The sequence below is a fragment of the Anas acuta genome, chromosome 1, assembly GCF_963932015.1.
Source record: "Anas acuta chromosome 1, bAnaAcu1.1, whole genome shotgun sequence".
NCBI classification, from domain to species: domain Eukaryota; kingdom Metazoa; phylum Chordata; class Aves; order Anseriformes; family Anatidae; genus Anas; species Anas acuta.
In genome coordinates this window covers 116,441,448-116,468,662 of record NC_088979.1, presented here as the reverse complement: position 1 = coordinate 116,468,662, position 27,215 = coordinate 116,441,448, and the positions used below count along the sequence as shown (strand labels likewise).

The following is a 27,215-nucleotide window of genomic DNA, read 5'->3' as shown; positions in this document are numbered from 1 at the left end:
CAAGAGAAGGGCATTTTCAGTGTTAAGGTAAAAGTTATTATCATACCTATCTGAGGAGTCAGCAATCACCAAGCATACTGAATGGAACCTGACCAGCAGAAGTCTCAAAACTCCAGTCTGTCTCATCTAACCATGCCATGCTTGCTGCTTAGGGGATTTTGTTTTGCTTTTTACTGTCAGATGAAACTAATTGCTACACACAGTAGGTCAAGTAAGCAATGCTTGAAAACAGGGACAATGCATCAAAGAGAGAAAGAATCATCTCAGCTAAAAGGTGAAGTAGATGTTGTCAGTGTACCATTGCTATGCTTTCATTCTGACATTCTCACTCACTGCAATAACAATATATGACGTGCCCAGCACTGAAAAATCCAATATTCTCTAACAGTGGGTATAATTAATATTTACTGTTTTTCTTAATGAAACCAATTAAATAGTACAAGAAGCAGGATCTTATCTTTACAGAAAGCTGAAGTAAAAATAAACACTGTCAACTTATTTACTCGACATGTTACCAGCAGTTTTTAATTTCATGCACACTAAACTATTGTTATAGATTGCATTGTACTCAAATGCAATCATTTCCTTTTAGCTTTCTGGCAATGACTTATATATATTACATATGCCTGAGACTATGTCTTGCAAGTTGTGAAATGGATGCCAGATCTCTGTACATTTGACCTTTTTCATGGGTATCTAGTGCTCTGTAGGTGAATAAGGGAGACCCACCACAAACAAAACATCAGCGTTCTCATTCTGCACTACACCCCAACGGGACAGTCCCACTAATAATACCACCGAGGCCCGAAGACAAGACGCAAGGAAGTGATGTACACAGATTAATTACCTCATGCTCGTACGTGGAAAAACTCTGTAGTGTTATACTACATAACTTTCAACAGATGTTGGGAAATCAAACTCTTGTCAAAAGTCAAGGATTCAGAGATTTATACAACAGTTGCTGTGCATGACGAAGGTCAAAATACTTTATCTTAGAAAAAGAATAAATAAATGAATCAAGTGCAGATTAACAAAGGGATGAAAAATCAAAAATGTTATCTAAGATCAAATTATGTTTATTCAAAACAAAGGCTAAGGATAAATGTAAATAGAAAAAGGCCTTTTGACTCAGTGTTAATACAACTGAGAAATTCTCTGGATCTGTGGTGCAATTTTAAATTATTCCACCTACTGCAAATTAGTCAACAGATGCAGGATTTGGGCAATACCCATGTCTCATGCAACTCCACCGACACTCACTGAATCTGAGAATGAAGTGAGGCTCGTGCTCAGTTTCTGTAAATTCTGAGCACATAAGATGTGTGTTCACTGGTTCAGGCTCTCTGTCATGACTACAAATCAATACTACCACTGTACACTTTGAGGCAGGGGAGGACACAATGAAAAACCTTAGTCAAACCCTCATCAGTGTGGAAAATGATGGGCATCACTGTATGCCCTCCCTGTAAAAGGGAGGAGATTTCCTTGAGAGGGATGATCAGGGAAAACCACCTTGGTGGCAGCTCTAGTCAGCACTTCTAACCACAGCGTCACAGCTCAAAGGGAAAGATGACCTTTCCGAGCTGGCAAGTCTCAGAATATTTATGGCTCTTAGAAATCAACACCAGCTCCATATATTCTGTTTGGAACAGAAGCAGTGACCAGCATGGGTGACGAAGCACTGGCAAAACATGGTCATGGTGAGATGCTACCGTCAGTAATCGGGCACTCACTCCATTCACCAATTTCCATTCCCAAATAAGACGCAGTGCATTGCTCCATGTACAGCACAGCATAACTAGCCTGATCGTAAGCAACAATAGAAGCAGCTGACTGCACCAAGACCTGTGACCAAAAAAAGACACGGCGCACTTCTGATTCATTGCAGGGTGGGGCAGAGGGAGAAGGAGAAATTGGCACAAGGTTTTGTAACCGGCGTTTTAAAAGGAAGCACAACATCAGACAGAGAGAAGAACCTATAAATTATTCTGAGGTAGAAGAAAAGTTTGACACTATCATAATTTTCCAGAACAAGTCATTGCTGTGGGAGAAATTATACTCCTGTTTGAGCGTGGAGGAGGAAAAGTCCCAATGAAGTTAAGATCTGACAGAAAAATTTAAGGGACGTACATGTGCTATAATTAGTTTCGTATCTTAAGAACAGGCAAGAGAAAAATGGCCATGAGAACAGAGAACGCAGGTCACACACCAGTTATCAAAACCTGTGATCTAAATTGATAACCAAGTTTCCCATGGCATACTGTGAACTTCAATGCATCTATACTCAGCTACAAAATCACTGAGCATTATTTATATATATTTTTACATAGATATATCCACAGATACACACAAATATCGTAGATATACACAAACGAAAGAAGTATGCATGGGAGACTGAAGCAGGTTAAGAAAAATGTCACAGCCTCAGTCTCTGTGCTTACGACGGTAATTTTAAACAGAATAAACAGAAAAATCAGTAGCACTGAATCTGCTGAGAACAGGGATTACTAGAAAAACTGTTAAAAATAAAGAGCAAAATTATGTTTTTCACATAAGTACATACTTTTTTTTGTTTGTTTGTTTCTTGGGCATGCAGCAAATGCCCAATATATAAATAACCTTGCACGAAAAACAACACACACTTGGACTAGGTAACACATAACCTACTCGGTGTTTGAAGACCAAGCTGAGAATGAATACATTGAAAAAGCACGTTCAACACTTGAACCCTTCTGCTGTGAAGATCAGGAAAAAGCCCCAGAATGTGTGCAAATAGAAAAATCAACTAAAAGGCCAGGATGGACATATGAACTTCCTTTTTTAAAATTTCTGTTTCAGAGGCCTATACTAGGGGGATAGGGAAGGGAGGGAGTGGATGGCTCTCAGTAGGAAATGGAAGCAATAGGAAGTAGATAGAAAAATAATCAACCAGATCAACCAGGCTCATTCCTGTCACAGAGGGCTGTTCTCCACACACACTGTGGACAATTTTGCTTCTCATTTCAAATGTCCAAAATACAGGAAGGCCTCAATCCCTGTAGAACCATCTGTAAAAGATGCACTGTCATAAATAAAATTTCTATTATTTCATCAAGTCATTCTCTTTCACAACACAATACGATTCCTCCTGGTAGAAGACTTCCTTCCCTTCAAAGACTTCCTGATTCTTGTCAGAGACTGAAAACAAACCCTGAAGTTCCCATTCTGGTGATGGACGCAGACATACCAAAGATCTGTAGCACATAAAGCCCTGAGACGGGTGTAGGAGTGCCTTGCAGCAAGATCTGCTACACAAGAACCATTCTGAACGGAGACGTGCCTGGTCCTCTTTTTAGTGGGGGTCCAGATCATGCACACCCCGTGGGACAAAAACTGATACAGAGGCCCCTGTGAGGCATGATTTGAAGGTATTCCAAAGACTGAGCAGACAAAGAGATTTTGTCAATCCTTTCACCCTCCTACAAATAAGTTAGGGCTGGGAAACACTAGTGGTAAAAGCTAGAGTATGTACAGACATACTGACAACAGAAGACTCCAGTACTAAAGGATCCTAAAGCATCACTTCATTATTGACAACTTCTTTTTCTGCCTGAAAAGTAAGGAACAGTTATGATGTCAGGCTAATGAAAGAGGAGGTATTTTGCCATAGATAACTTTTATTCTCCCTCCAAAATAGGAGTTTAAAAGTGCCAAAGGGACAGTCACAATGGAAATACCCAGACAGCTAACTGGTTTGTGTCTGCCAAATTCGGACTAACATCAGTTATCTTCTCCTGGACTCTACCTTTGCCAAGAGTGTTGGAGAAGAAGGGAAACTCACTGAATGCAGAAACATGGTTATTCTCAAATGTGCGTATGATCTTGACTAGATATGCCTCACACACGTCTGTTCTCAGTCTCTGCTCAAGATACTCCTAGGAGCTTCTGTGGAGACAGCATCAGGTTATGGCACTGCAAAAGAAAATGACTAAAACTGCTCTTTATAACAAAACTCCATTTATTCGCTTGCCAATATCTTTAAAGTTAAAAATTTTGGTTGAAATCCTGAGAACTGATAAAAAAAAAAAAACTGCAACTTGAACAGAGCTCTTCACTTTAAAAGCCACTAAAAATCCTGCCTCTTTTACCTTATTACAAAACTCCTTAGCCACAGCAGTTTGATTCACGTTATCTTCAAATCACTGGGAAAAAACAAGGAAAGATACTCACGATACCGCATCCTGTGAGGTGTTAAATATTTTCACATCCTATCCGGAATTACATAGGAGTCAGGTACAGATTTTTTTATTTTTTTTTACATGATTAGTAGGACAGTTCATTTGGATGCTCTTAGTACCTCTCTCCCATTTACACCTGTATTTATCAAACCCTAGGTTATTTTATTATAAATTCAGGTGTGAGCTAAGATAAAAAAAAAAAAAAGGCAGCGCCAAGTAAAGCCAATGAAACACAAAGAGACATGCCTGCCCTCCCCACAGACATTATCAGGGTGTAAGTGACAAAACAGTGGCTTTCTTGAACCATCCTTTCACTTCAGTCAAGTATTATCATTACCATCTCACTTGCACTTCCTTACACATTATGCTAGCCTCCTTCCTCATAAGCTGGGGAGGGGAAAAAAAAACAAACAACAAAAGCAGATGCTCCTGTAGCTAGGAAATAAAACCTAGCAGAAATGGAGACCTTACACCCTCCTGTCCCTTTAATTTGATTTGCATGCTAAGAATGTTAGGACTATCAGAAAATTCTTAGCACGGTAAACCACATTTTGACATATATATTTATGACTGCTAAGCTGACTTTTAAGGGATGTTCAGATCCTCCAATTTCATTTAAGTCATCAGGAAATTGGGACATCGTTTATTCAGATGTTTAGACAAGATTTCACATGTTTCTCATTTGAAAATTTTATCTTACGTCCAACCGGGGGACTGAGAAGCAAGACACACTCCCTGAAATCCTAAAATTCTCCTTTTTTTCAATAGTCTTGCCAGCTAAACTCTGGATGTCTTCGCATTCTGTCAGACAGCAGCATGAGTCAGTCTGTCCCTAACTGGCCTTCTAAAAAGGAAATTGAGAAGTTTGATGACATATTTGGATAAACACACTCACTGGATAAAGTTACTTAGCTTTTTATATCACTTTAAGTTTCCTATAAACCTTCAAAATCCTTAGACTAGATTTAAGTACGCCCAATAAAAAGCATAGATTATAAATAAACTTAATGAAAACCACTATATTAAGACTCAAAGAACCTTGTAAACATGCTTGTCAAAGCTTCACCATTGTAATACAGTGCCACAGCCATAAATCCGTGTTATTAATTGCTAGTCATCCAACCCTTATTGAAATATCAGCCCTATATACATCATCGTTGGTTCAGAACCCAGTCTTCTCATGGTCTCTGAGCACAACGTAACAGCCAACACTGTAGCTCCAACTGAAGTAGCAATGAATAACACCAGAGCTTACACAGCTCAACTCTCCTGAAAAGACAGTGAAGCCCGTTGGTATCATTTCTTATTACATCTCCCTGACTAAAGGACCTGGCCTAGAAATAGCAGATGGTTAAAATATACTCTACTGAACCTGTAGAAGGGCACAAATACTGAGCTGATTTAGCTTCCTAAACCTTCAGTTTACCAAAGGGGAAGGAGACTTAAAATACCACTTTGGAAACCACCATTTCTTGCAGTAGATCACATCCAATAGCATGGTGTGCAACAATAGAGTTTTATTACATAAACGTATCTTACAGATTCAAGATCCTGACTGCTATGTATTCCTCTCCTCTTTAGTCCTGTATTAACTTCAGGTGCAAAGAAAGAAAGGCATTTGAAACAGCAGTGCTTTTACTTGTTGCATGGATAAAATATTTTATATGAATTATTCATCAGGCTGTGTTTTCTGCATCAGCTTACAAGCATCAACAAATTTTAGGATTATTCTGGTCTAAAATTCTTGTCTGTAACCAATCTTAAAATGAAGCCAATTCCATATATTTTCTGATTTCACTGCCAGCATTTCATTAAAGCGTGTAGTTTAACACTTACATATGTACAGATCTGAGCCTTAGAACTACATACACGATCTCACTCTTGGGTATTCTGATTACTAAATGCACGATAGTTGTTTTGATGACACCCAGGAGGCATCCAGAGCATGTCTTGGAGAAAAATGAGAAGGATAAAAATAACAACATATACAGAATTTTTCAAAGTGCTTGGAGACAAAATTAGCATTTTAGCCACCTGACTACAAGCCTGTCTCCACAGCTGCATCCCTGAAACAGTACCAAAGTACAGGTTCAGGCAGTAAAGTAGCATTTCAATAATCAGTTGAAAAAATGACGCAGGAAGAAAGGGCTTGGTTTTATCAGACTATGGAAAGACTTCTGGAGTAGATGGAGACTCTATAGGATGCACAAACTTTACCTGAAAAAAAAAAAAAAAAAGGCTTTGGTATTTTAGTTTAAAAGGAAGATGAAGACTGTTTAAACTTAGCAGAAAGTTGACAGGTAAAAAGGCATGCACTGTTGAGGATCACATTATTTGGGATGCGACCATTAAAACTCTGTGTTCTTGGGTTAAAAAGCAGCTAAGGAAGGTAATGAAGTTGATCAAGAAAGAGCAAAGATCTTTCTAACAAAACAGCATTTCATCTAAGCAGAGTTTGCAAAACGAGAAAAAAAAAAAGGTGCCAAGTGCTCTTATACAAGTACAAGCAGTCTAAAATTCAAAGAGAAATACTCAAATGTTTAGCTTCAAATGAGGGCATAAATATAATGTGCTTCTCAAAGTTAGTGAGAAAGAAATATTCCAAGGAATGTGACCATATGACTATAAAGTATTTAAATTAGACTGTGAAAACTAGTTATGCTGATGTGGGAGCTGTACAACTGAAATAGAAAAAGTAAAGCAGGAGAGAGTGGAATAAGATAAATTTATTTAACTCTATAAAAGCATATCCAGACTCTCTGAGAGTTGAATTTCCTATACAAACACAGATGATCATATAAATGGTAGACTGATGACCATCAACCCAAAATAACAACACTAACCACAGCGTGCTCAGAGGTAGAAAGGGAGACATAAGGGGAATGTGCAGCTATTTTCACATGCTGCATAAGCATCACACTAGAGTACAACAGAGAAGAGCTACTTAAATAGTCTAACTTTTGGAAAGCATCTAATGGTGAGTTATAATAGGAGGAGCAAATTATGTTTTTGGTTTCTATTAGAGCAACAAACTAGCCTTCACTGTAAATATTAAAAAGCCAGGGATGAATAAATTCTCAAATTCAACCTGTTAGAACTAAGAGCAGTGGAGGAAAAACAAACAACAGCAAAATAACCCAACCAGCTACCATATGTAGCTTTAGGTGGGATAGATACATAGCACTGAAGGAAGCTAATTAAAACGAGCATTTAAAAGAGTAAACTGTTTGAAGGCACCATGGAAACAAGTTAACAACATTGACACAGCAGATTCAATGTAAATGCCTATCAGCAAACCAAAAGAAACTCAAATACTTTCCCCAAAGTCAAGCACACAACAAGAGGAAAATAAATAAAGGTAGCTTAAAAAGGGAAATTTTACAAACAAAGATAATAGTCAAGAAATAGAATCATAAAGGTTGGAAAAGACCTTTAAGATCATCTGGTCCAACCATCACCCTAACACCAATGTCACCCACTGAACCCTGAAGTGGAGAACATGGAATTACTTCCATCCTTCTCAGTGAACAACAGCACTCAAAACACATTTAATTTGTTTGCCACAACCTTAGCACACTTTTTTTTTTTTTTTTTTTTTTTTTTTCCTCCTGACTGATAGCAATGTATTCCACTGTTTGGGAAATGAAGGCGGTTTTCACATGAAACTTTAAGGAGAACGACTCCACAAAGCTATCAGAAGCTGAACTGGGAATAGGAAGAGGTTTAGACCTAATGTGTACAACACAAAGCAATGAACTTAATAGCACTTTACCAGGACCAAATGCTATTTCAGATGACTTTGTATGAGTTGCTAATGAACTATAAGCTGATGGGCAACTCCTCCCTTAGGAAGCCAGAGAAACAGTTGACAGCACTAGCTGTTAATAGGAGAATGTAGGATTGATGCAAGCAGAACTCAAGACCTATCCACCTGATTCACCAACTAATTAGAAGAAACTATAGTAAAGAAGAGAACTGATAGATATCAGGCAAACACAAAATATTCCACCCGGTTGAGAGGAAAGCAAAACACGTGCCAAAAGTCTGCTCTCCTTCCCCATCAGTCCTTAAATTGAGTAATGCTTTGCCCTTCTATCCCCCTGCTAACCCTGGTATCTGCAAGTGAAGCAAGACTAACTGAGCCCACAACAGTTCATTTACCCCTTTCCCGGCATGAGTGTGTTTTTCATGCACTTTGACGTGCTTAAAAACAAAACTCAAGGGTCTGACTAGTTACTTGCAATTGTTTGAAATAGATGTTTACAAGGGCCAATTTTTAATCGAGTTTCTTATGGCTGTGTGCCTCTCCCTCATCATCTTATTTTCTCATCCATCAGCTTATTTCAAAAGAAATGTAAGAAAGAAGCAGAGACTTCTAGATTATGAAATGCCTGCAGGGTTCCTGAAAACAGATATCCTTAGTGTCCAGGATATGAAGCAAGAGACCAGTTTGACCCCAGTAAAAGAACACTGCAGAAAAAAATAAATAAAATCATCTTAACAGAGTGCAAAGCTGAGTAGCTCACACATTACTGGAGACTAAAAAAAAATAAAATAATTCAGCCACAAAACAAATTTCTGTAATTTACTTTGTTTCATTATTCAAACAGGTCTTTTCCACAGCAAATAATGCTGTTTTTACACACCTTACAGAAACAGCTGCCTATCTTTACTGCACTGAAATGAAGAAATAAAATCAGAATGTCACTTTCGCTATTGCAAAGTCTGAAGATTGGGAAAGCTGCAGGAACGCCACAATCCTCACTTTTTCCTTCTTTTCTTTATAAAATCAAAGAATGAGATGATACAAATTCACATGCAAGTCTCCTGAAAACATTAAATACTTAGCCAAATTTTCAAGAAATAAGTATTGGAATATGGGGTCATAGCTTGGAAAGAGATTAGACATGCACCTTTCACCTTCTTAGACAACTGCAGCCAGACTTCCCAATGCATTCAGGCGTGCAGCAATTCCTAAAAGCAATAGGGAGATGAATGAAGATGCTGAGCTCACTGGAACAGTTCGGTTTTAAAAACTATTTCCAACAAAGCAGAGCATTCCTGCTTCCAAGTAGAGAGGGAGAGGCTCTGTGCTTTTAAAAGAAAAAATACTAAAGGTATGCTCAACTATACTTGGGGAAGAAAAAAAAAAAAAAAGCTTAGAGAGAAGATATTACAAGCCCTCTTCAAGTGACTCCAAAAAATGCAATAAGGCAAACTGTATATAGTAAATTTTTAAGACACTGAAATCTCTTTGATAATGAGATCAGAGTACTTGGATGCCAGTACAAGATGACACTGGGAGCATGAATACAGAAAAAAATCCGGAACCACGTGAATACCATAACATCCCTCATAGCTACCAGATCTCTACCTTAATTCTTTAAGAAACTTCTTATGTTATCTTGTTTATTCAGCTGCTATAATTACAGCAGGAAATCAAAAAAAGATGATCGTTTGACGCACATTACAGTAGTCATTATATACTTCCTTATTTAACACTAGCACTTCACTTTTCTCAGTTTTAAAGGGAATAATGGCACAACACCACGAGTCACTACTGTTGTCATATCTTACTCATTGTCACTGTATTCAGGACATAAGAGAGTACAGACAACTATGCACTGAATTTCATAAAGTATGCACTAAACACTCCTATGAAAACACAGTGTATTGTTGTTTTCTTTGAATAGGTTTATTCTGTATGAACCATTTGACCTGAAGTACTTAAGTTCTTAGTATTAAAATAATTCTCTCTCTTTTCCTTGTTAGCTTCTGTTATCAACTCCAAAAATAATTATTTTTGCAATCATTCTGGCAAAATGCATATTTTTGGTTGAGGCCAAAAAGAACCATAACCTTCGCTTTCTATTCCGATAACATTGCTGTTTCTCTATTTATACAAGGTACACAGACCTTATAGGTATATTAACTCATATTTTAGTAACCTTACTTAACATGGAGGAAATTTTGCCCTCCCAGCACAAACGTTCCCCTTTCTGCTTTTGACTGCAGTCGTAATTAATGTTCAGAAACAAGACGTAAACTTCACTTCATGTTTGAACTTAAAGGTGTGATACAGCTTTAGATGTTTTCATTTATAAGTAAGTGACAACATTCAGATGTCAGCACCTGAGGTCCCATCACTGCCCATGCCATCGTGTTGTGGTGGTCCACTCAGCTGACTGAAGAGAGGTGTCTTCATGTGGAGTAAGATTCCGCTCCAAAAGGGGCTACTTTTGGGTAACTCAGCTAGGAACACTATTTCTTTCAGTGACCTTTATTTGCAAAAGAAATTTGAAAGACAAATCTTCACTGGGCTGCTGATTACATTTATAACACAATCATCCAGAGCACAGTTCCTTATACCTCTTTCTTATGTACCAACATTGACCAGTGAATCTGACCCAACTTAACAACTTCACATCTATTGTGTCTCTCATCTTCTCTCAACTTCAATCCTCCTTAGGCATGCCTTCTACCCAACCTTTTCAGTTGGCTCACCAGTTAACTTTCAATTTAATCCTGCTTGGCATTTAGAAAGCAATGCCCCACTTTCTCCTGTCTTATCCCTACTCCATCCACACCAGCTCACACCATGCATTTGCTTCTCTCCCCCATTTCAGCAGCCAGGGGGTTCATGTTCACAAGTGCAGTGTTCCTTACATAGACATTCCTAGATAAGAGTCCTGTTTGTTCATTTTTGTTTTAAAAATGAAAAAAAAGCCCTTCTTCCAAGGTACCTACTACTGAATCATAACATCAATGACATGGTTCACACTTCGTTATGTCTAGACCCAAAGTATCTATGAGGCGCTATAAGACCCATGGGCGAAAAGAATTCACATATATGTGAAGTCATATGAACAAATTATATTCCTTTGACTTAATCTAATAAATCTTTGGTTTACTTTTGGAGCCTGTTCTGACTTCCTATCACTTTATTTCTGTTAACACAGTAAGGCTTCTCCTTTAAGTTCTAAGAAGGAACGAACTAAGGAACAAAGTCCTTTTTGAAGAAAATTCAGGGGATGGGGGAAAAAAAAAAAGCTGTAAAATCCTAGAAATAACTGTAAAATACAGATTTTATAGCAGACCAGTAACTTCTGTTCTGCTCTCTGCATTTGGAATGAGTGGAACTTGGCTAGCAGATATGCAGTGTATGGGAGTTGCATCAAGTCTCACAAGGACATGTTTGGCAGTAGAGGATAAGCCAGTTTGGAAATTGGTACTAGATGCACAGAGTTAAAAAAGAAATGTGAGAATTAAAAAAAAACTTTTAGAGTACTGCTGCCTTTTCTCTTTATTCAAGTCGGATATTCCTATTTATCAGCAAAGGAAAGGAAAAACACATTTCATGAGAAGGGAAAAAAATACAGCCAAAGTCTGAATTCTGTTGGACTAAGTTTAGAGTTACAAAATGTGCTTGCATGAAAAAACGGAGCTTTGTTTGAATATTTACTTTGTAAAAGCTCTAAATTGAGAAGCTTGCAGAATAAACTGTGTATTATCATTGTCAGTGTAAATTACGGGGCTTGTTTGCCATAACCCGTTGCAAGGAGAATCTGGCCAAGAGCCAAACGAAAGTGAATAATTTAAAACACTCACTCAGTTACCTTCTGAGGCATTTTGTTTAGTGGTTAATAAGCTCTCCAGGGATCTTGAAGTTACTAAAGCACATTGTCTTGACATGACCTAAAACGGTCCTCTTTCATCACTGCTTTGTTGGGAATTTGACATTACTACATTAGATGAACTTCGGTCTGTATAGGTGTGTGTTTGTACACACAGATATGTTTTGCATGTATGTACATTAAGATACGTTATATTTTATTTGATAGCTTTGAACTTCGGATATTCTTTATTACATTCCATCTTTAAACTGAAATTTCCATATTCCATAAAATTTATAGACACATTTATACATTCACTCTCTCAACAGGATTTCTTGTTTTATATATTTAGAGAGGACATAATCAAATGCATCACACTCACAATGCATCATGTGCTTAGCGAAGGCTGTTCAGGAACTGCTCTTCAGCTCCTCTCATGTTATATGGGAAAAGAGAGCTTCTACTAACATAAACCCGTCGTAACTCCAAAACTGAAAACTCACTTTCACCCAAAGCCTTTAGATGGAAAACAAAGACACAAATTGTTAGCAGTTGTAATGTCTGAGGATTCAGATGCAAGCAGGAAAAAGAAAGGAAAATGACTTTTCTGAGATCAAATGCATCTCTTAATAGAAATTAAAATAACACATTACTATAGAATAAGTTATCCTCCCTCTGCTCACCCTACAGTTTGGTTCCTACACTTTTTTGGGCATCTTATGTCAGTCACTGTGGGCATCTTATGTCAGTTAAGTTCTTCATACGAAAGAACTTCTTCACGGTGAAGGAGCGTTGGAACAGGCTGCCCAGGGAGGTTGTGGAGTCTCCTTCTCTGGAGATATTCAAGGCCTGTCTGGACACCTACCTGGGCAGCCTGCTCTGAGGAACCTGCTTTGGCAGGGGGTTGGACCCGATGATCTTTTGAGGTCCCTTCCAACCCCTACAGTTCTGTGATTGTCAAGAGTCCTGATAGTATGCTAGAAAAAGTGTCCTAACATAGCAGTACGCTCTAATTTCAACATATATCGTTATTTATAAGCTTTATTCAGGACCAAAAGGTTGAGGCATTTTATATAAATGCCTTTTAGCATATACCATGATTATTCATTGTATATGGTTTCCTATATTGTGCATCTGAAGAAATTCAAGACACCTCACCAACTCAAGACACCTCACAAACAATACCATTACTTTTCAAGATACAGCATTTCACCAGTTGTGCAGAGGAAAGGTGCACAGAGTGGTAGGTTCACTATATGGCATGATTCCTTACCACACAGCTGCCCTTGTCTTTTGAGACGTACCATTCGTGCTTGTTCTGCTCTAAAAAGGTGTGCATATGTCACATGGACAATATCTGATTCTTTGAAATAGGATCTGCTCAGCTGCAGCTCTACCACTATAGACAGTGGAGACAACAGGCCTGGTTGCCTCCAACTATACCTTTTGTTAATAGGATGGAAAAGCCCTAGGGGAAGATTAAAAAAAAGGGAAAAAAAGGAAAAAAGCTTGGTGAGCTGTTCTGGAAGGTCACACCCAACCCATGGGTCGCAGACTGGTTCTTCTGATCTAAAATGAGGTTTTGGAAAAAGAAATTGGTAAAAGACATTTATCAACCAAAAGCCTCAAGTTATCCTGAAATGCAGAAACTTGGGATGAGGTCTGGCACAGAATTACAATTTATGGTGCACAGACATAGACCCTGACAGCTTGTAGTTTACCCGTTGTTCTTGTAAATGGTACTGGCAATACACCCCCAAGGAAGCTATGACTGAAACTGTGAGAGTCAGGAGACAAGGGCTGCCTTGGTGATGCTGCACACCATTCCAGGATTTGTTCCTACACCAGCTTTGGTACCTGCAGAATACACTGCTAGTCCCTTTCATAAAGGATATGAGAAAGTTTGATGCTTCACTTCTCATCAAAAATATAATTTATGGATCTGTTAAAGTCATTTTACCATTTTTGTTCTCTTCAGATCAAACAAGGTTAGATTTTGGTAAGCTTTATGCTTACAGCCTGTCTTCTACTTCACAGTATCAACAAATCCCACAAAAGATTACACTCCTCAGCTGTCTTTTTTGTGCCGAGACATTTAGCATGGCTGCAGGTTACTAAAGTGAGTCAAAATGACACAGCTTGAAATATTTATAGTTTGGTTGTTTGGTAAACAGGAATTCTTACTGCAATAAAAACAATCAAAGATACCTCCAAAGATAACCGCCAAATAGGAAAAGCTGCAGCCTTCATAAAACAAGTTGCACGCAGCATTAAGTGTAGCATTTCTCTCAAAAAAAAAGTACATTACACACTTTTTTTTCCCCAGTTTCTTTAGCAATGGTCTGAAAGGCCAGAAAATCTCTATCTACAATTAACAAAAAATGCTAGGAAAGATAACTTCACAAAACTTTATTTAGGCAATCCTTTTATTTCCTACTACACAGTTGCTATGAACTGGTAATGACTGTGCTTGCTGGTGCCCTGAACATCCATAAACAAACATGCAAAAATCAAATTAGGATGTTTTGGGTTTCTGGGTGGAAAAGGGAATAAAGTGAAAGGAACTTGCAATGTTTATTCCATGAAAGGAAAAAAAAAAAATTCTCAACCTGACCTGGTAGACCATAATCTCAAAAGGTGAGTTTATGTTTCAAGTACAGTCATCTATTTACATTGTTGAAATATTTCATTCATTAGTCTACATGGAAGCTATTTTAATACCCTTTAATTTTTCCGCACTAATTAGCTAATATCCTAGGATTTTACATCATTTAAAAACATACAAACAGTTTGCTCAAAAGGAAACAGTATAAAATAGCATCAGAAGACATTCTAAGACTTAAATAAAACCCAAATATTTACATAGGATCTCTGCTCTAATCACGTTACGTCCTTTTCTTACAATATTTATAAACCTTAAATTATCATTTGCAATAAAACCTAAAAAGCATTAGATTTGTAGTCTGTTAGTTTACCCAGAGAGCCCTTCAAAGCATGCAATTCTTAATCACCTCTAGACACAATTTCAACATAGAAAAGAATCTACAAGAACAACAGCAATCTGGGTAGGCTGGGGAAGTAAACAAGGAAACTGATCCCCAAGACCCACAGCAGAAACTCATCCCAGTAGAGCAAACCAACACAGCCTATATTAAATTCTGAAAAAACGACTCCAGTGACACTGCACAAAAGGACGAAAAAATTTCAACAGCTCTACCTCCCAAAGAAGTTCAAACCTACTCCTGTTAAAAGTCTTGGCAGAGAAAACATTAATTCCCACCTTCTTGACATTAGGAAAGGCTGGCTGAACCTATGGCTGTGATTTCCAAAGCCAATTTATGGCCCTCTACAAAATATCTAGTACCCACTGCTGTGTCATAGCACAGGTGGGATGCAGAACAGGTGGGTCAGCACCGATGAATCATGCCTCCATGACTAGTGGTGGTCATCCTTACAGTGTTAGATCTTCAGATATCTTCCTGCATCCTGTGGAAAAATGCCTCAAGTGAATGAAGAACATAGTTCTGGTAGAGAAAGCTGAGAGAGGTGAGGATTGCTTTATTTCACATTTTGGGTGGCAAATTTAACGGGGTTTCAGATCAGCAGGTACAAGGCCTGTAACTCTAGGAAACAGACTTCTGATCAATGCTCTTTAGAACTAGTACCCAAAAGTCAAAAGTAGACTAGGATTGACAACAATATCTTCCACTGCCTTGATGGCAAGCCAAACAAGACAACTAAACCTTTGCAGTACAGAAAGAAGATACTCAGTTCTGTCTGCACTAGTAGTTGAGTCTACAACATAACAGTCTCCCAAAAATGGAGCACGAGATGCATTTTAATTCAGACAATTGAAACTAAGCCCCTTCCCATGACACTATCCAACTCTTGCCTCAAATACTCCAAACAGATCTTGCATTAGTTCTAAGCACACCTGGCCAAAATTTTCTCAGAAACTGATATATTTGCTGATCTTGAACATAAGCAGCAGCCCACTGGTACCTGAAATGATGTTTTCAGCTCAGAGCTACATACCTGCATGCAGCTTTTTCAAAGCTCCAAAGATGGTTTTTAAACAGCCAATAGCTCATTAAAAAGAGGAAATGTTTATAGGGCAACTGATTGCCAGGTCTCATGGGAAGAACAAGTTCCTAAGGATCAGCTGATCTAGAGAAGGATATGTCACTATTAGAAAAAAGCAAGTCTCCTAGTAGCATAAAAGACCTTTTGGGGATTTCAGCTTTCAATCAGGGAGAAGCAGCAGCATCTGGCTCTCATCCCACACCCTTTGTATGGCGATAGAAGTAAGTGGGAGCAGCAGAGTTACTGTTGGACACAAGGGAAGAAAGGGAAAAAGAAAAGGGATGAGTTCATTTGTGCTGAAAAGGTTAGCATTACACAAGAAATAACACCACGTGCGTGCACGTTGTGCTCCATGCCCAGCAGGCAGCCTGCACGTGTCTGTTTGAAATTTGGTCTTCTGTGGGCCTGCTGCCAGCCATGGCACACAGACATGCTGCAACCCTCTTGCTTAAAAAGGCCGTACCATACAAATCGTGTGGAGTTTCTCACACCGTAGAAGTGTCACTTCTTGTGACTACAGCTTCATGGTTGTGGAATAGCATGATGTAAGCACCATCAGTTGACTCTCTTCTGCCACCTGAGAGTGGATATTAGTGGATAAAATTTTAACAAACAGACTGAAGCAAAAAACTCTACCTCATCCAAGACAAGTGGTGAGAGCATTTTATGCCAGTGAGACAGATGATTCATGGAAGAACTCAAAGTGGCTGATGGGTTTATGACATGAAAAGGCAGTTATCTTCTTAATATTTGCTCATAAACTGAAACCCAAACAGAATGCCATAAGGACCACATTTCCTTAAATGCACTCTACAAAACTGCCTCAATTTGGGAGCAGGGCCCCGAGCCTCTCTCATCAGTCTAGTCCACATAATTAGTTACAGGTTAAATGTGTGCATTTAAGTGATTCCACCACAGTCAACTTAGTGAAACAAACAAACATACAAACCCAAAAAACAACTAGGGACAAGCGAACACATTCATGCTTAAGTAAAATAAGAAATCCAGAAGTTATCAAATAGAATACATCTAAAAAGAAAGAAAAAAACAGCTCCCCTCTCTCTGTACACATAAAAAGGAAGAAGTAAACGCTACAACCTACTCAACTCCACAGATTCCTACAGATCCCAGATGCATTTCTTTAAATGGATGACAACCAAAACAACATAAAGAGGTTTTCTTTCACAACCTTTGTTTTCATTCCTTTTGCCTACAGTATTCGTGATGTCATTTACTCTGGTAAAGAAACTAAGAAATGCGCGGCTCAGATTTCTCACGTTTTTAGGGTGTTAGTTGCTAACACAGATTACTAATCATGGAGTTTTAGAAAAAAGTCTAGAGCTAGCTTTTTATCTGTTCTGAAAAGTTTAACACTGCATACTACTCTTTCCCCTCCTTTCCCTGGTTAAGTAGGAATGGTAAAGCCTCTGTCCTTCTCCCCAGAATAAGCTACGTTTGTTGGCATATAATGCAAGCTACATTTGTTGGCATATAATGCAACCAACTTGTAGACGGGCATTTCTTTATAAGCTCATGTAGGACCTACCATCTCAAAATTAGATCGCTAGACCATAAAATCCTGAGGTAGAAGAGGTCAGAAAGAAGAGCGAATAAATCAAAATGCCATTTAGTCCACTACCCTTTCCTACACAAGGATTAAGATCTCTGAGCAGCACAAGCCATAACAGGACCGCTCAGGCTATGTGCAGTTGCTCAGTTAAAGCTTTCTGAGGGCCAACCTTCAGGAGAAAAGAGGCTGTGCGTCTGAAATCAAGTGTGGTGAGGGACATTCTCATCACGTTTGACCAGTCATTTTTCAATAGAAAGAAAACAAGCCACTTTCCTCCTAAACTTTTTTTTTTTTTTTTGAGAACATTCTCTATATTGAAGTTTTCAGTCACAGGCCAAAGTATGCTCCTAAACATATTTTAGATGTCAACAGAAGCCCTTTTGGACCAGGTTTGATCTTGACCCTCCCAGCAACACTCTGACTTGAAATTGATTATTTAACTCATCACACAAAATTAACTGGCAGTGCTGCACGCTCCCTACATATCGCATACGGTCTGTGGGGCTGCAGTGTGCCTACAATTGTGCACAGATGTGTGCACGGGCTAGCAATGCTCCTCTGCCTAAAGTTAGCAGGTTACCTCAGCACGTACTTCACACTGGAAACACTATTTTGGGTGATGCCGGTTTCCAGGAGTGCTCTGCTTTTCACTAAGCAGTAAATCTTAAGTTGCAGTAAGACATAAACGTTCTTGCTAACTCAACGTGGTAAAAAAGCCCAAACAAGCTCAATATTAAAATATAGGAGGTTTTCAATTTTTCCTCTCTTAAAATGAAAATATTAACGAAGGCAGGGTTGTGTTTTTGCATCCAGATTTCCCCTCTATTCCTTGGCAAAGACGCTCTGAATCTCGCACATCACCTTCCAATCCCTCAGAGAGCTCTCTGGACAGGCATTATGAAGGACCTGTAAGATACGAGCTACATACAGAAAACCTGTATAAACGCAGCGTGCATTTTTGCCTTTAAATAAATCAGTCCCTCAGAAGTTAAGTGTACCAATTATGTGGCTAACATTAGGGCAACAAATTTTCCCTAGCCTTCCTATTGCCATATGCCTGTCATTTTTTTCCTACAGTTTCCACTCACTGTTTCAAACATATGTTGCCACTTATGTGCCAAGAAAGGAATCTCTGAATTACCCCCTTCATGTATGATGAAATGGCAGACTGAATGGAGCCAGAGAGAGCACCATTAGCAGTTATTCACACTTCTGTTTTCTCTTAACTTCCTCTTCTCCAAAGTTTATTCCTCCTATGCAAGGGGATGTGTAACTATAAAGCCATCCATGACTCATGCTACAAAATATATAGCTGTAGCCATGCACTGGAGAAGCAATTTTTTATTTTATTTTTTTTAAAAGGCCACCTTAAATAAACTTTTTCTCCTTTCAGTTTCCAGATGGAGGACTCTTTTGTGAATCGCTTACCCAAGCATCAACACTGGTGATCCAACATTCTTTTCGTGTAAACTCATTGCTCAGTTTACCAGTGGTTTGCAGCCTCTCTCCCTGGAACTCCTGCTTCCCCGGGGTCAGCCTAGGTGCACACTTCACAATTTCAGAGCAGTGGACCTCAAAAAACATACACATCAGAATCCTTGCTCTTGTTTTTCCCTTCAAAATAAAAAAGACCATGAATAGATCAAACCATGCACATAATTCTTCAAAGAGGAAAGCGATCCAGTAAAAGATGAATGGAGGGAAAACACAGCAGGCACAAACAACAAAAAAGCAAGTCAGCTCGATGACTTCAATTCCCACTATGCTAAGGAATCCATTCTCCTGAGGGTGGTTATTCTGGCACCCTGCAAACCTGGCTGAGCAGCCGCCCATGGGGCTACGTTATCTTAAGCACTCTAGTAACTCAGTAAAAAAAAAAAAAAAAAAAAAGCAATGCCCTAAAATGGATGCCAGCAGCTACCTTTCAACCTTGCTAATGCTAAAGAGGGGTAGCAGGAAGTTCGTCCATCAAGAAATACTCTCAAAAACAGGTTAAAAATAACCAAGCGTTTCCAGGAATCGCTCAATGACAAACACAGCACAAAAGAAAGATTTCTTGGATAGTGTCCAGATAAGTTACACCTCCCCCCCAGTCTCTCATGACATAAAAAATATTATTAAGCTAAAATGATTTGTCTCCTATGTAAAGAGATGGACAGTTTTCAAAGAAAAAAAAACAAACACACACACAATATTTAATGCTAGAAAATTACCGAAATTAAATTTCATGATCAGAGGCTAAAGAATTACCTTTTGCCTCCATTTAAATTCTCAAGAACATAACAAAACCAGTAAAAATGCAAAAAAAAAAAAAAAAAAAGTTTGTTAATCACATCAAAAAACAACAACAAAAAACCCCACATCCTTACAAAATTTAAGGTGCGTTGGTGCTAAGAATAGAAACGATGCAATACAGCTTGCTTTTACATAGCATTTTGCCATTGAGAGAACTCCACCTGAAAACTCTTGATTAATTTTTCTTGCTTTTTAAACACAATTTTTATCCTGGGACTTTATGTTGGTAACTTCCAAGATGTCCTGCAAAACTAACTGTAGGCCATGCAGAATAATGTTTTCATTAAGTCTCAGAGAAATTGAGAAGCAGACCCACAGTCAAAGGTTGTTCTTTGCTTCTTAATCATCCTCAGTGCTGTAAGTCATTGCCCTTACCAATATCAACCTCATTGTCTCTGGAAGTTAATAAGCTAATATTATATTGCTTGACAAACAAACATAACAGCTCAAAAACTGTCCAATTTCTGCTGATTCAGCAGTGAAAATTGAAGAAAACCACCACAACTTACTTCCATCACTATGATGGAAGAACAAAAAGGGCTTCACAACACAAAGGAAAGTACCAAGATTAATATTTTGAAGCCTGCACTTTCAAAATCAGGATCTTGTTTCAACATTTTATGGGATCATTGACCATCTGGAATTGACCTGGACAAAGAACTGGGGGATTCTGTGAAGTGACCATATCAAATTTAGTTGTTTCTGAGGACACACCAGAACAGGCACATTAACAAAAAAGTTGCCAACAAGTTCCCACTCTCCAGCCCATATATCTCAAAAGGGAAGTCAACGCTGATGGATGATTCACACTGGTGCTTAATTCAGTCTGGGAACAGGGCAGGATGAAAAGGAGAAGCAAAATCCATAGCCTTAGATTCAGTCGGACTTCTCACTAAAGAACAGTGTGGTGTAAAAGGCACGCATACCCAAAGGCTGACTAGCAGTCTTAATTTCAAAGTTTGGTGCAATTATACCCTTAAGGCATGCAAAAAAGTATGTTAAGACAACACAGGAAAAATCACCTGTAAATCATCATAACCTAAAGCTCAGTCTTTTAAGTATTACTTTTTGTGATTTTTTTTAATGCAGTTTCATTTCCCACAGAGCAGGGACTTACCATTTATTTTATTTAAGTTAAGGTTTATGGAGTCAAGCTTCGTTAAATTTAGACTGAGATCACACAAAATACCAGGACAATCGATAAAAGACCAAACTTCAGTATCACTTTCAGATACCTTGAGAACTATAAATTGTATGCTACCTTTCACAAAAAAAAGAAAACACAGATCAGTTCGAAACTGGGCTGATTAAACTTGCCAGACACATAACAGTAATTTTGTACATCTGGTCCTTAACAAGTGAATAGCTCTAAAAAGAGCTTAAATTAGCTTTGAAAGACAAATTTAATATTCCATAACCAAAAAGTATCTTTCCAGTATTTTTAAGTGGATCATTTTGCAATAAATTAAAACCACAGACTGAGTGGAAATTGGTCTGCCTCCTTTGAATTCATTAACAACAGGAATTACACTACATGAAATTTCAGCAAACTGGTCTATAAACAGATCTGTAAAACCTCTTCTGGCTCTTTCTCTTGTTTACAGAAAGAAGGTGAACCCTTAACCAATTTTAAAACCTTATTTTCTAAAGTTACACCCTTCCCAAGTGAATTCTATCTCCAGTCAATTATTTAAACTTCACAGTTGTTGGTAGGATGGTTAGGGAATGGTTAATTTTGCACGATTACATCTTCCATATGCAACTGCTATTCAGCATCCCACCCGAAGGGCACAATCAACCAATAAAGACTTTGTTCTGATTATGTAATGCTTACAATTTGATCTCCCACTTGAGAGCTCTTCTGGATGTAAAGACGACTGTAACATAGTGACTTTGCAAATACGGTGATGTAATGCTACTCTGGAAGTGACCACATCATAATGAAACATTTGAGCATGTCCAGTAGGAACCACACGTTTCAAAAGCCAAGGTACATTTCAGTCAGAACCATTCAATGCCTAGAGAGCTGTTTCCCTTTCTGATTTCTCTGCCTCTTAAAGACTTTGATACCAAAACCAGAATTACAGTTTTCTCCAAAATTAGCCACAAAGAAAAACCTCTCTTCTTTTGAAGTTAACAGGTTCTTAAAAATGGAATAAAATTAACTCTCTTCCAACTTCTATTTATGAATAAGAATGCAAAAAATAAATTTTCTAGGTAATTTTAAGAATGCACACACACAAAAGGAAGTGGTCAAAAGAACGCATTAAGGATTTGTGCAATTTTTAAGACAGAAGCTTTATCTGGAAATCTAACTTGTATCAACGTATCTATAACTTAAAGAGTTATGAAGGTGTTTTTACGCGTGATTTACATTCAGATGTTGTAAGTGAACACCCCCACAGTATATTCATTGTTCATAAGGTAGAAATAGCCAATGGATGTCCTAGGACTGTGCACATGCACACAATTTTAAAAGGACTGTGGCTTTATACGCATCAGCTTCATTTCACAACAATGAAGGAGCATTTTTTGAGCAAGAAAAAAGCTCACCAGAAGTAAAACATTTTAACATTTACTAGAAGAATTATACAATAAAAAGAAAAATTCTACTGTCACCTCAGTAAAATCCTTTCTGAACACAGATTTATGCCAAGTGAAACTTATACATTTGAGACTCTCTGGGGGCCACTTTGTGATTCTGGAGCTCTTCCCTTTTGCAATGACATTCCTGAAGGAACCCAGGTGTGATCATAAGCCTCCCTTCATTCCAGTACAAATGCTAAAAGCATCTCAAGCATTCCTTCCAGTCACGCCACTGGACATCAGCATCTTCACATATTCCTCCACACACTTTCCAATAACCTACTCATTGATTTTCTTCAGCATAACACAAGCAACCCAAAATCCCACCTGACAAATGTTAGCTTCTTTTATGGCTTTTGGCTTCTGGATGCACTGAAAAAATCAGAGATGAGCACAGAACAGCACAAGAGGAGACCAGAAAAATCACATTGATATCTGGTGAAATAGTTGAAAAAAATTAACAGGATAGTAGGACCTACACGTTTCTCCTGCAGTTCTTTTTTTGTATTATAATATTAGATTGTAATACACTATCATGTTTCCAAAGGACCTACAAACATGATTTCCATCTTGCTTTTGTATTACTTATGATATTAACTATCCCTGAAACCTAGGAATTCACTACCAAAATTGGGTAGCTTTCCTGCTTTTGAGATATACCTAAAATACTCTCATTTCCCGCAACACTGAAGCAAAAACAATGGTCAAAGATTGTTTAAACAATCCAAATTCTGTAACATCACTACGTGTGGAAAACATGCGGATATGGCATTTAAAGCTAAGACATCATAAACAGCCTTCAGTCATTTCTAAAGAGTAACTCACTGAAGAGATCAACAACCTCTGAAACTATTATCCATAAAAGCTCAGGAGTATCTACTAGTCTTCTGTGTATGTTTACACAGGCAAACTTTTCAGAGCAATTTCCAAAAGGTCAGGAGGGATTTCAGATTTCACTCCCACTCAGACTTTGCTCTGCCCAAGTAAAACCACTAGTACTGGTTTCAACAAGCCTCTGAAGTATGAGTATTTCTGCTGCACAGGTACCTATCCCATCAAAACTGCTCCAAGAACTCCAACCACCCGCCACCCTGACCACTGAGCAAACTATATATAGCAGCAGCTTTCAGGCATGACTTGCACTGATTTAGATATACATGGATAGCTACAAGCTAAGGCTCCACTTACATTCCCAAGCTCCAATGTCAAAGACGTTTTATAACTCCCAAATAAAGTATTTATTCTTGTCAAGCTCTGTATAGCCTTATGTTACTCTGGACACACTTTCAGCTTCTAGCAAAATAATCCCTCCTATTTTGGTAGAGTTGGATCCATGTATTTTCATCTTTACTCAGCAGGAATATCAAAAGGACCGATTTTTTGCATGTGAGAATAGGTTTGCTCATCTACTATGGGGATTCTGAAATAAATAAAAACAGATGAATACAGTAAAAAAAAAAAAAAGCATCACAAGAACAAAAAAAAAATCAAGCATCACAAACACAGACATCTTAGAGTAGGAAAAGCCAACTTTAATGAGGTTTTATTAGGTCATCCACAACTGGGCCTTGTTTAACCAATACAACATAACTTAGGAATTCAGAAAATATATATTCTTTTGCAACTTCTAATTCTAGGCCTCAGTTTATCACATGCAGAATCCAGACATGTCTGTAGGTATTGCTTTGAAAGTTAAAGGAACTGATAAATGTGATCAATTCCTACAAGAAGGTTGCAAGCGGTGTCATAAGAACCATATTAGAGTAACTAGAATTGGTATCTTCCTTCTGCCCTTGCTATTGGCTAGAGTTATGGATATAGATTTGCCTATACACATATATATATTTATTTGGGGAAAAACAAACAAACAACACTGAAGAGTAACAAGTTTACCATGCTTAAAAAACTTTGTATTCATAGGATCACCTACCAGTACTAAGGTTCCTGGTGTTCCATTATACCATCCTTGCTAGGAAAAACAAGCTATTTTAAACTGATATGGAAGAGAGAAACTTGAAATTATACATCCATTTAAGAAGTTATCTTGTTTCATTTTTTCTTGAGTAACATCACATTGTTTATAAGTCATTAACAATTGTTGAATGTACCATTAGATCTGGTAGCGAAAGGAGCCACTTCAGGTTTCTTTTAAATGAAATTGCAACACCACCTGAAAGCAAGCAATATGTCTCCACATTTAGTCAATCCTACAAGGCACATCATGATCACAAACACAGCATACACACAAATTTTTATGAACTGCAACTACGATTCAGTTAATGAGTGTTAATCTTTGCATTATGAGCTTCTGAGACTGGCTACAGCAAATAGAAGCCAAAATCAACGTCCTATCAGAATGCTTTCAATTAAGCTATCAAGGGGAAACAACATAAAAAGGAACAAAATAGAAACTTCACCCTTACACACAACTAAAAAAAAATAGATAATTGTAAAAAACAGATTAAAAATAAGCTAACCAACAATGAAAAAAATAAGCGAACGGAACACTGAAAAGTTTGCAGGAAAGACTGTTTAAAGTGCACGAGATTTTAGGGAATAAAAATGATTTTTTGTCTTTGCTTCAGGTGCTAGGAAAAGAATTTCCTTAAGTCACTTCATTGTGCTCTTGTATGATATTCAAGCATGAAGCAATCTGGGGGTTATTCAAGCATTTACTTCATCTCCTGAAAGACTTTCTTAGTAATAGCCCATCCTGCTGACATAACATCCAGAGACATGAGATCAATAAAAATGTTCCCAGATAAAGACACAAGTTTAACATTGCTGAGTCTAAGGTAATAGTTCTTAATGCTGACATGTCTCATGCAGGCTGCCATAAAAAGCCAAATTAATACCCTTTTGTATTTATTCCCCTTCTTCACTCAAGGGTTTTGTGAAATTTTTGTTGCAGACTCAGGAGCTATGGAGTGTCTGAGTCTGCTAAATACATTTCCCCAAGCCCAAGAGACTCCTTGAACGGTACCTGCTGTGGGCAATCCTAACACAAAGAACTACACGGGACTACGCACTAGGAGATCAAGAAATTCTGTAAATACTTTTCCAGACTAGAGAATTGAACTACACAACGCAGTCACATTTCTAAACTATTAATCTATCAGATAGCTCAGCAATTCTGAATCCCAAAGGGATCAAAGGTTTTCAAGTTATATTATATCCCGAGGAATCCACAATCTAGAATGGCCTATATGGGATACATTTACCTCTGTGTTATTTCAGTACAGATTCCTTGAACAGGTATCAAAGTCACCAATAACTTAAAATCCCATGCTTTAAACAGGAACTAGTGTACGACTTCTGAAATTGCAGAGAATAAGGAAAACATCTTAAAATGTATTTTTAGCACGAATTTTAAAAAAAGAAAAATCTATCAAAGCAGAAAAATGCCTCTTATGTAATTTCATAACATAAATGGCAGCATCTAGAGACCCAATAAAGGGCCTGTGAGCCCAACAGCATGTCTATTTTACTCAGCTAGCACAGGCAGCCCAACAAAAACCATTTTCTTTCCCTGTAAAGTTTGCTTTCCTCAGCATCCAATAGCCACCTTTTTACTACCTTACTATTTTTGAGATAAGCTTTCTGTATCATCTACTTTTCCACTAGGTCAATCTGTAAGAGGCAAGAGAAGCCTGATCAAGAGAATTACAACAATGAAATGAAAGAAAATAGATTTTGATCCCCAATTCTCTCTACTTTGTAAACACTAAAAATAGAAAAAAAACGACAAACTTGTAACTCCGATATGTACACTACAGATGGTTCCTAAGCTGCATTCGAGTCCACATTCATCTAGGTGTGTCCCTCAAAAGCTCATGCTTTCTCTTTTCTGAGACCAGAGCCTCAGGTGACTGCTGTAGATGTTGCAATCCGTAAGAATCCTGAATCCCTTCACTCACATCCCATCCCTGCTGGGCTTTGCAGTACAAGGTACTGCTGGATCAGCATCACCCAGTAACAAATGAAAAAACAATTGACAGGAAGGGAAAAAAGCAGAAGAGAGGAGACATTCAGTGATATGGAGAAGTAAAGGGACTTGTAATACCTTGATCTACTTCTTTGCTTTGAATGGAGCATCCTCTACTGACACCATGTTCAGGTCACATCTATGGAAAGAGCTGAGTCAACTTCACTCAAACCTGTGTGTTTATTATTCAAACAAGAACTAAACTGCTCCGTAAGGTTTGATCAGTTTGAACACAGTGACCGAATTCAGAGATTCATGCAGAGCTTGATCTGAAGCTTAACATTTCTCAGTCACCATTTCCCTAAGGTCCTACAAGAAGAATCTTGCTTTGACTGCATTTCAAAGGAGATGGAGGAAGAAAAGTAGGCAATTAGTATATAGACTTATTATATATATTTATTTTTTTTGTTGAGGTCCAATGTCTCAAGAAAGACATTTAAAGTATGTTCATATTATGTGGAATTTTGCTCCCTCCAAGGTACATCAGCACAATAGTCTTCACATGGTTGCAACTCACTTGAGCTACTGCACTAATATTGAAATGGCTGTCATGCTTCCAGAAATAGTACAACTATTTGCAGACAAAAAAAACATCAGTGCAGAACAACACTTACAAAACAAACCTCCAGGCCCAAGCTGCTTGGTAAATACACTATTGTGCAGAGTTTTCATAGACTACGAACTGTTATCTCAACTCATTATGTAGAATGGATTACTTGGCTATATATGGTTTATATGACAAGGCACAGAAATTAAACTCTATTAATGTTTGTTCATGACAAGCTCTGCTCCACACTAGATGTCTTTTTTAATAAAAAATTATCCTGGTCCCATATACAACAAGAGGTCATCTCACAAGCAAATAC

At 38.0% G+C, this 27,215-nt stretch overlaps 3 protein-coding genes across 8 annotated transcripts in view; 1 reads left to right on the top strand and 2 right to left on the bottom strand.

Moving 5' to 3' along the window:
* TOMM70 (translocase of outer mitochondrial membrane 70) overlaps positions 1 to 27,215 on the bottom strand; it is a 286,607-nt gene that overhangs the window by 149,441 nt on the left and 109,951 nt on the right. The gene's annotated exons all lie outside the window — the stretch shown is intronic.
* The window catches only part of CMSS1 (cms1 ribosomal small subunit homolog), a 231,255-nt gene that overhangs the window by 163,270 nt on the left and 40,770 nt on the right, over positions 1 to 27,215 (bottom strand). The gene's annotated exons all lie outside the window — the stretch shown is intronic.
* The window catches only part of FILIP1L (filamin A interacting protein 1 like), an 81,414-nt gene that overhangs the window by 15,250 nt on the left and 38,949 nt on the right, over positions 1 to 27,215 (top strand). The gene's annotated exons all lie outside the window — the stretch shown is intronic.